This window comes from Punica granatum, chromosome 5 (assembly GCF_007655135.1).
Source record: "Punica granatum isolate Tunisia-2019 chromosome 5, ASM765513v2, whole genome shotgun sequence".
NCBI lineage: Eukaryota > Viridiplantae > Streptophyta > Magnoliopsida > Myrtales > Lythraceae > Punica > Punica granatum.
Window position 1 is genome coordinate 21,378,881 of NC_045131.1, and position 11,737 is coordinate 21,390,617.

An 11,737-nucleotide genomic window follows, 5' to 3' on the forward strand; every position below is an offset into this window, starting at 1 on the left:
ACCTACTTTTTAAGAAATTCAATAAAAACATCAACATCCATCATTGGATTGAAACTTTACCTCTACAAGATGCTCCAACTTCTCCATCCCAGCTTGCATAAATTTCACTTGATTAGTTAATTGACGAATTTGTTCATTCTTTTCATTCTCTCCTTGAATCTCCACAAAAGCCAAATGACAAGTAGCTAAATCTGTAGGACAATGACCTATCCCAAAGCACCGCACATATCCTGCCTTATCTCGTCCTAACACCTTAGAAACTATATCGTCTCTAATAGGTATACTTGGGTCTGCAAGTTCAGGATATTATTCTCTGATATTTTTCATATGTTCTTGCATTGTTATACAAGAAACAACAAGTAGAGGTTTATCATTTGATGAAGAGAACTAATAAAAAAATCACCAATTCAGGATACATATAATACCTTTTGACGTCATCTGATGCTAATAAAAGCCAAACATTTCGTTCAAATTGTTAGTGCTGAAGAGCAAAATCGTTCCATGCCTTTCAATCAGCAGGGTGCCTAAATAAGCCGTCTTTTTTACGACCTTCTTCATGCCACTTCATGTTGACAGCTATTTTAGGACATGCAAATAGCCTTTGAAGCCTTGGAATTAAAGGAAAATATTGCAAGACTTTTGCAGGTTTATTCTTCTGAGCCTTCTTCATTTTACCCTTAGCATGTGTTTTATTATTTTTCATTCTGGAAGCTCCACATCTGTGACATACTTCATCCTTCTCTTTATCTTTCCAATACAACGTACAGTCGTTTATTCAAGCAAGGATTTTCACATATCCAATACCTAGTTTTTCGAGAAGCTTCTTAGTTTCATTAGCTGACTTTGGCAACCCGACTCTAGATGGGAAGGCTCTCTTTAGCATTTCAAGCAATATAGTGAAAGACGTCTCAGTGAAGGTTTTTAGGTGAAAAAGTCTCACAATGAATGAAAGTTTGCTAAAACTTGAGCAAGCAGGATATAATTCTCTACTAGCATCCTTAAGTAGACCCTTGAAATTCGATAAAAAAAACATTATTCCCTTCTTGCTCTTCTAACGAAGACATTTCTTGGTGTTGATTTAGATTGCCTACATGAACATCATGCAACAATTCAGCCATGTGTTCCATAGGCAATCTATCCTCCATTGGTTTCGAGAGACAAGATGATGCCTGTTTGGGACCAATTCTAGACTCTTCATGGAAAATCCACCTTGAATACCCTTTTAGAAATCCATCACACAGTAGGTGCTCATACATAGTCTTCTCATCAAAGTATGAAATATTGTAACAGCAGGTACAAGGGTATAAAATCTTCCCATCTTGAGCCACCTAGTCAATGGCAAACCTTATAAATTCCAAAATCCCTCTACTATATACGTGAGAGATTCTATTGTCAATTTGAATCCAACTCTCATCTATGTTAGCCATGGTTAAAATATAAAGGGTACTTAAATATTTTAAAAAAGAAAAAACAAGGAGAATATAAGTATTAGCATTATCCCCTGATGATTTTAAATATCAAGGCAATTTCTATCAAAATTTAATATTTCTCAAATGTCTTAGATTAGGATCCAGAGTGTCAACACATAAGAACAACTTACTAACAAATTAGGGTGAAAGGAGTACGAGAAGCAGCGGAGACTCAAGAGATACATTGGCATATATATAAATATATATATATATATATATATATATTTGGTGAAAGGTCATTGTTATTCCCTGAATTTATTTAAGGGGGAAAAATGCCACTAAGTCCTTCTTCTGAAGCTGTAATTTGGAAGAACTCTCTTCAAGTTGTTTTGCAAAATCTCTTCTTTTGTGACAAATAGAGTACAAGTTATTCCAAAGCTTAAGCACAAATTTGCTTCTATTTTTGCTTCAAGATTGAAGCTCGAGTTTATTGATTGAGTTCAAGTGGGGGCCTTACGCCACTTACTGATGTATGTCTTGATTTAGTGTTGGATTCCTCTTGTAAATATTTATGCTCGGGTAGAGGTTTTAATGATAATGCAAAAGGATGTTGAAAATTTAGTTCACAAACAAATCTTTGCAAGATGATAGGTAATTTTATCTTGTCTTTATTTCGAAATTGAATTTATCAAAGGAGATTCTGATTCGTTACCTGATTTTCCTACAAGAGAATTTTCACGGAGAAATGTTTTCTACGAAAAGATCTCCCAAGACGAAAGAATCTTACGATAGAAAGTCTCTCAATCCTTCAACCATGACTACTCCTCCTTCATCTCCATTGCTTTATACTCAATATAGAACTCCTAGGTTGATTTCTCCGTCCACCTTTAGACCAATGACTACATTAGGAACTATATATTTTCCTTCAACACCATCTCTTCCTTTCTACTATCCATCTCCTTCTACTCCCTCTCCTTCTTCTACTTTTGCTCAAGTAGTCAATCCCGAAGTCAAGAATATGAAAGGATTCATAGTCAATGCTACTGTCCATTTATGTCCCATAGAGTCATAATTTTAAAATCTTCCTCCTTACGAAATTGCAGAAAAAATTTATTCCAAAGGTTCTAATTTTCCAATTCATGGTGGAAAAACTGGGGAATTTCAGGAATACATCATAGTAGATACCAACTCAGTTATAATCACAAAAATACCATATGCAAATAATCTCAATAAGATCTTATATTGCGAGGCCAAGATCATGAAAATCATTTTCCATTAACACTAGAGCGCTCCTTTAATCACCCCACGAAAGTTCTCTTAACCCTATTCTCCTCAAACCTATAATTACATAGATTATGTTACAGCCTAGAGTCGAGCCTTTCTTTATTCGAGCTTTGCCCATACATGGTTTTTTTTGTCATTTTGGTATTAGATACGAAAAGCTTCCAAGAGAGTTCTATGACTGGCGGGATTTTCATGAGGCTCTCTTAGAAATCATGCCGCCTAAAACGTACGAAGGATTGAAAATGTTCATAGATGAAATCACCATTGAGAGAAGAACGCTCAAAACCAAAAGACTTCACTTTTTTTTCCTTCAATTTGTAGTTCCATGGATTTTTTGTTGGAACTTCAAAATTGAAATAATTTCTCTAGAAGAATGCCCACAGAACAATCACGACAGGCGTGGTCATCATTTTCCTAAAACTCACTAGACAATCTAAGGTCAAGTGGTGGCCAAGTTGTAAGGAATATCAAGCATGTCCACAAGTTGTTCAAAGGTGGATTGACAAACGAAAAACGCATATGTTAGATGTTACGAAAAATTTAGAGTTTTTCTAGATGAAAGCATAGATGCTAGCCAATCTACACAAGGCTGGCTCTCTCGAGGAAATGTAAGCCCAGGTTCAAAAAATTCATTCTATGTGTTGTCCTGAATGACTAGTCTTAGGGTCCGCGAATCCACCATATGACTCTTTTCAAGACTCTCGAATTCCTTATGAATTGTGCGTCATGATGAAAAGACGAAAGATAGCAAAAGAAGAAGTGAAAAGAAATAATGACAAAAAGTGAAAGATTCCTGCAAGAAATTATTAGGAATAGTGAATTTTTTTCTTTTCTTTGTATTATTGATTATACAATTCTCTTTTACTGTTCTACTTTCACTATTCAAATGACAATAATGTATTAACTTTTAGTTAGGACCATACACTCGTAAAGTAGGGAATATTGTAAGCTTTACTTTTTTGTTGTATAAATAGGATAGACAAGAGAAAGAAAGGCATCGCCAAAAACACAGCATAAAATCCTCTTTAGAATTTCCTTAGACATGCTCAAAACTTGTATTCCTTTTCTATGAATGTGTACTCTTGCTTCTTCAACTCTGTCCAAAAGATATCTTTGATAAAATAAAGGAAGATTTGTAAGTATTTCTATTGTTCAAAATTATCTTTTACTATGTCCTACTAGTTTGAAATAAATTTTTATTAAAAAATAAGAGGAAATGTTTATAAGATATTCGCATAACGAAAGTATTGCTTTAAATAACAAAGTTGATTTTAATCTAATTAAAATGATAATAGACATAAAGAGGAAACATGAGGAAAATAGGCGAACAATTGGTGCATATATTGTTAAAATTCATTGCATACATTATATCATGAATGATTTTGAAATTTTAATAAATAGAGTAGTTATAAAGCTATTAAATTGGTATGAAAGATATAATAACTTTATGCAATTTTTTATTGATTCTTCAATATTTTTTATCATGCAAGTTTACTGTGATATTTATTTAGAAATGACGAGCATAGTCAAATATTAATTGAAATAATGATGAATGAATTCCACAAAAAAATGGAAAGATTGAGAAGTACTAATGTAAAAACTGGGAGTCAAGAAAGTGAAAGACTTACAAGCCAAGATAATGAAAACTTAGATAGTGATTGGTTTCGAGAAGACGATGACTTCGAAGTGTAATGAAAATGAGTTATAATCAGACAATCAAACGTTTAATAAATCATTTAAATGTATATAGTTATGATCTAAATGAATGGATAAAGTATGCCACCAAAGTGTTGAGAGAAATAATAAATAATTTAGAAAGTTAATAAAAAATTCCACAAATCTCTCAAATGCCATTATTCAAAAGAGTTCAGGAGTTAAATACTTATAAGGAACAATTAAAGCAAAAGTTATTTTACATATTTACATTAAATGAAAATAAACAAAGGTTAACAGAAAATAAAAGGAAAAGAATTTCTTCATTTGTTTATTAATAAATTTCACATTTCATATCTTGTTTATATCTATATCACTTACCTGTGTTATAAAATGGTATCAAAGCCTGGTTCGTAAAATTTTTGGGGAAGAATGGAATGGATATTGTAAGATATTTTAATGAAAATTGGCCTAGTAATACAAGATCTTATTGTGATTATTTGCATATGATATTTTTGTGATAATAACTGAGTCGGTATCTACAAGGATATATGAAACTATTATAGAAATTCTATAAATACTTAATTATATTCTTGAAACTGTGGTAGGATTTCCTATTAAAAAAAGGAGGGAAATGTTTTTCTAAAATCTTTCACACAGGTAATTACTTACATAATTGAAATTGTAAGGAAGTTTGGAATACAAGTAATTACTTACAAAATTGAAATTGTAAGAAGATTTGGAATATTTAAAAACTATTACAACTACTACGCAATGTTAAATATACTTAGAAATTAAAAATTATGCTAAAAGAATTTATTTATTTAAAAATTTATTAAGTGTATGGAATAAATTTAGTCTTTCTTTTTATTAAATTTACTTAAAACTATTAACTTATTATAGTATAAAGGACATAAATGCAAATATCTTCTACAATTTCAAAATTGAAAATTAAGAGTTGTTTTTTAAAACTAAACGGCATTAATTTATTACTGTAATTAAAATAATTTTATTCATGTGATTTTACCAATTTTATTTATAAAATATACAAATTAATGCTTTTTAAGTGAATAATACAGTCTTTTATGTAAAAGTATTTAATAGATCAAATCTAATACAATGAATTTAATATTCTTTGTTCATCATTATTTTGACGATTATCAAAGAGTTAATTCTATAATTATAAACTAATCAATATTTTTATTGATTATGTATAATAAATTATACAAATATTTGCTACAAATAACAGTTTTGCGCAACACATGGATGAAATAGTTAGTTCAAATATAATGGTCTAGGTTGGATTGATGCAGGTAAAAGTGAAAATGTTCGGAAAAGGAAATTCCAGTACTCTTTTCTTTTGATGAGGCCGAGGTTTAGAATTTATCTTGATTAACCTCCACGGTTTACATGAACACTTTATAAACTACGGAACATATCAATTCAATCACAAATCATGCCACTAATTTAATAAAAAGTATTCTCTTGTATGATTTTTAAAATGACTTAAAATTGAAATTATCTTGCGCTTTTTTTCTTGAATGAATATAAGTTAACTACTAAAGCAACCCTGGTATTATTATTCTTTTTTTTTGTGCCCGACATATAAGTTGAAAAGATTTCTTATTAATTTATTATAAATTATAAAATAAGGCCATCCATTGGCCTGATTATAAGCGACCGACATATTCAGAAGAAAGCACCAACAAACAGAGACCTTGAAATCTCAAACAAGAAATAAATTTAGAAAACTACAGGCAAAGAGTATGCTCTAGCTAGTGGGTTTAATTTTTCCGCTTGGTCTTATTCCGAGTAAATTTATATATACCTAATAAAAACCCATGATGTGTTACATCGGTCACTTTGATGCTCAGATAATCCTTAAACATTCCGTCCTTCATTCAAATTCTTCGAAAAATAAATCAGCGTCAGAATCGAAATCTGATTCAATATCACCAGGCAATTCAAACGTTCTGATCCTATCGATGTTTGCTTCCAAAGGGGGAAGACCATCATCTTCACTGTAGACACCCTGCAGTCCGAATCATTCTTCTTCTTCTTCTTCTTGCATTGTCTGTCCTTGTGGATTATAGCTGGGCTCATCCGACATCGGGGACTTGAAAGCTTCAGGCCTGCATTGCATTTCTGGGTCGCAGAATAAGATAGAATTTCTGAAAGCCGTCGCACCAGTACACCAAATGACAAACTCCAACTGAATAAAATCGACGAAACTAGTCTAATCTAATCTAATCATTAATTAAAAATTATCTATTGGTTGAACCGCTAAGGTAGCGACACGTGTGGGTGTATTATGTGGCGGAAAGCTGCGGGGGCGGTGGGGGAGATGGCAACGGCTGCAATTTAGCTAAGCAGGCACGTGAAGTGGACGGCGCCGCGATGGGCATGAGAAATCTGGGGAAAGTTCCTTTTAGCGCGTCACACGCGTTATGGTAAGGGCCTGCCACGTGTACCGCTATTATGGCAGAAAGGTAGTATTTTTAAATAAAATTTTGCTTTTATAAATAATACGATTGGTTCGAACAATTTATGATTTATTCTTTTTAAATAAAATTTTAATTTTGAATCTTATCAATAAACAAAATTCATTTTAAAAAATTTTACTCCTTAACGTATGTTCCGATTCAACTAAAATAGTCAAGAAATATTGAATTTTCGAATATCAAATTGTATTGTAGTTTGCACCTGGCGATGGCGCTGGTTCCACGGAAATCTATCTAGTCGGCAAGTCCCACGTCGGGAGGACATCCCAAGAATTTTTTTTTTCAGTTTGACCCCTATGCTTCAGTTTTTTCCAAAACATCCTTAAAGAATGAAAGGATTGTCCACGAGGCTCTAGATCCATCAAAATGGAGTCTGCCGCCCAGCCCCTACAAAGAGACACGAGAAGTAGATACACATAAAACAGAACACAAGTTAATAATTGATTAAAAAAAATAGTACTAATTGTGACTTTTTCTCCTAGACTGGATTAGAGGGAAAAACAACAAATTTAAGGGCTACTCTAGGATCTTTGAATCACGTAGAGATCGCATCCCCCGTTCTCTGTCGTTGAGCACAACCTTTCATACTCGTTCGAGTAGAAAGAAGCAGCAACAAATCCAAGATTAGGCTAGCCCTTGAGGAAGAATTTTTCAAATTCACTTTGTCCTTTTTAGATGTTCTAACTGAGCTGTTAGAGTATCTAATCGGTCAGCTATAGAATGGAATAATCCTACATCTGGATTCCTGCCGTCTCTATGGTTTAAACTCTAGATTAGAACAATATTCCGACATAACTACCTGATTTTTCAAGTTCCTAGTGCTAAAATAGCATTCCGCCCGTCTCTATTATCCTAATCAAAGGATATTCCCTTTAACCAGTCTAGATTGATTAAAAAACATTAAAAAAATGTAAAATCATTTATAATCATATACCTTATGAGTTTCAGGGTACGTTGAAACATTGAATTCAACTTGGGGTCAGTGCGTGCAGTTGAACGCGTGGTTTGTTATGAATCACCACTAAACCTTTTTTAGGCCATTTAGTCGCCTAATTTCTCTAACCACCTAGAGATTTGTTTGATATTGATGTAATATTCAAGTCGGGGAGCTCTATTACAATTCCAAGACTCGCAAGTCAAGATTTTGCTCTGAGATCATTTCTAACTTGCCTTTTATCTAAGCCTGATTGTTTGGTCGATCGCGTTATTCAAGAAACTGATATGGGAAAGAAAATAACTTAGAAAAGTATAAGAATGGGCCAAAGGAGATTGATTTCGGCTGAGTGGGCTTAAAGTTCTAAGTAGGCCTAGTGCACAAATAATAAATGGGCCTAGGGCCCAAAAGAAAAGGGTGGGCCTAGGCCCGAAGACTTAGTCTATTGTCATCCTTCTTTGGGATTTTCCATTTGTTTTGATGATATTAAACCTAAGTTTAACAATTTTTATACAATTTTCAAATTTAGTAAAATCTATATATAATATATAATTCCAATCCGAAGGGAGAGAATGAATGTGGTTTCACCAAGTATTACTCTTAACTTCACCAAAATCTGTTATGTGTCACTTTTGACTTCTTTAAATCCCGCCACGTGACATCTTCTCAATCTTTATTAATGCAAACAAATTGATCTCCATGTGGCATCTTCTATACCTTCTTTAAAACAAGAATTTATGGATTTCAAAATTAGTACAATACAGGAATAAATATAATTTTATAAATTCAATTTATTAATTATTTCCATTTTTTAATTTCGGTTTAACAAGGAATTTGATATTGACTAGAATATCTAAAAAAATTTTAGCCAACATAAAATAAACTCAAAGATTAAAAAAATATTTTATTTGATTGAAGAATTCGTATAATTTAGGAATAAATATAATCTTTTCAAATTCAATTAATTAAATTATTTTCTTTTTCCAATTTTTGATGTTACAAATGCTTGATTACATTCTTGAAATAGCTCTTGAAATGAAATTTAATTTTTCAATTTAAAAAGGGTATTGAAATATTTTTCAAAAATTTTCACGCAAGTAACTTTACTTACATTATTGAAATCGCAAGGACCTTAAAAAAATAATACAAGTAAATTAATCTAAGAATTCGTACAATTTAAAAATAAATATATCTTTTCAAATTCGATTAATTAGAATTGGTTTCTTTTTTCATTTTCCATTTCTACAAATGGTTAATTATACCCTTGAAATCGTAATTGGATTATTTAGTTAAAAAATGACGTTGAAATACTTTTTGAAAATTTTTCACGCAAGTAATTACTTACAAAATTGAAATTGTAAGGAGTTTTGGAATATTCAATAATCATTACATGTTCTATATTAATATTAATTACACTTTGAAATAAAAATGATGCTAAAAAGAATTGATTTCTTTAGAATTTCAAAAAACGAATGGAATAAATTTAGTTTATACGTTTATTAAATTTAGGGAAAACAACCCTTTTGCCCCCCTTAACTATATTTCGGGCACATTTACCCCCTCAACTATTGAGAGGGGAAAATGTGCCCCCTACCATTACAATTCCTGTCATAAATGACGAAAAAGTGACGTAACAGCACATAACCGAGGAAAAAGAAAAAAAGACAATTCGATTCTTTGAGGAAAAAAAAAAGCTTCACAGCTTCGTACTTGGCGGCTCGGTAAGAAGGGAAAAAAACTGACTTTTGCTTTTCCTGAATCACACAAATCTCTCTCACTGTATAACCAACCCATGCCCAAATCAAATATTTCTAAAACTAAAAATCTGAAAAGAAAAAAAATTCAATCAAGGGTATGTGCAAGAAGAACAATCAGTACAACTCCAGATGAGAGCAGAAGGGGTTTGAGTGAAGAACTGAAAGGAAGACGATTAAGGCCAAAAAGGGGCAGGATTTGAAAGGATTAGGATTTAAACTTTGCTAGGCAAATAAAATGGGTTTTGAATTTGTATTGGTGGCAGTGAAAGATTTTAATTTGAAGGCAGAGAGGGGTACGTAGAGAGTCAAGAGAGATTGTCTATTTCTTTATCACTAATAAAGAATCAGTGATGATATGAGCCCAAGAGGAATGAGGCATTAAGGACGTTGATGAGGAGTAGGAAGAGAAGCAGTCGAAAAAGAAGATCGTCTTGTTGTGAAGCACTTCTCAGTGGGGCAACCCCCTCTATGTCCAGATCTGTCTCTCTCTCCTCTCTTTGGCTCCTCTCTCTCCCCTCCATAACTGGAGGGTCGCCTACTACAATAACCACCCCTACGAGGTCTCTAGCAACCACTAACAAAGTCGACGACTTCGTAGGAGTAGTTGATGGCCTCCGGCGACCCCCTTCTCTGCCCAGATCCTGACTGCAAAAATATGAAGCTGCGAAGCTTTCCTTTTTTTAAAAAAAAAGAGAGTCTATATCTTTTTTTTTCTTTGTCATGTGCTGATCACGTGACTTTTCCGTCAATTGTGACAGAAATTGTAACGGTAGGGGGCACATTTTCCCGTCTCAATATTTGAGGGGGTAAATGTGCCTAAAATATAGTTTAGAGGGCAAAAGGGACCAGACCCATAGTTTAAGGGGCAAAAGGGTTGTTTTCCCTTAAATTTATTTAAATTTGAAATAATTAAATTCTATGAGTAATTTACTTTTAAGTGAGCTACGAGTGATTTATTTTTGTTTCTAATTTTCAATTCGATGAGCTTAAAATTATTCTTGAAATCAAATTCAATTTTTCAGTTTAAAACGAATATTGAAATATTTTTCAAAAATTTTCATGCAAGTAATTTTACTTACATTATTGAAAGCGCAAGGACTTTAGAAAAAATCATATCAGTAAATTATTCTAAGAATTCATATGATTTAGAAATATATATATATCTTTTCAAATTTGATTAATTAAAATTAGTTTTTTTTTTCATGTTTCAATTATAAAAATGCTTAATTATACTCTTGAAATCGTAATTGGACAATTTAGTTAAAAACGGATGTTGAAATACTTCTTAAAAACTTTTCACGCAAGTAATTATTTATAAAATTAATTGTAAGTATAACGATTTTTTGAATATTCAATGACTATTACATGTCTGGTATCAATATTTATTACACTTAGAAATAAAAATGATGTTATGAGAATTGATTTTCTTTTTTCGGTGTTAACATCCGAAAGCTTAATTGAGTCGACTAATCCAATCAAGTCGGGTCGGCCCACTACAGGGTAAAACTCTTCCAATTTTCTACATTCGCATGGACTCTAATTCGAGACCTTATTTAAGCAGAACAAACGCTGAATCGCTTAAACCAACCCACGTCGGTTAAGAAAATTGATTTTTTTTAGAAGTTCGTAAACCGAATGGAATAGATTTAGTTTCCATTTTTATTAAATTTACTTAAACTTGATAAATTCTATGAGTGATTTACTTTTTAGTGAGCCACGAGTGATTTATATTTATACAAAAGATATATATCCAAATATATTCTACAGTATCGATATTGAAAATTAAAATTCTTTTTAGAAATTAAAAAGTTTAATTATTACCTCAATTTTAATCAAATTAATGTTGTTCATGGTCGATGCGATTCCTATCAAGAATGACGAGACCCGACAATTAAAGGAACCTAAGATCGTTCCACGATCAGATTTGATTGACAAATCCTCGACCCGTTATTTACAACATAAACAAGAACCTTGGTATAACTGACATCAACCTGTTATTTATTACGAAACAAGAACCTCGATATAGGAAGATGCTACAAACGGTGGTGGAAATCCGTTTGATAAGTCGATGATGAACGCCACAGAAATTTTCGATAAGTTCGAATTAGTTCTTCAAGAACCAAAGGGAATACTCTCACAATTTTCTGAATGTTGTTTTGTTAAAAATTGACAAGATGAGTATATATAAACCAAAACTAA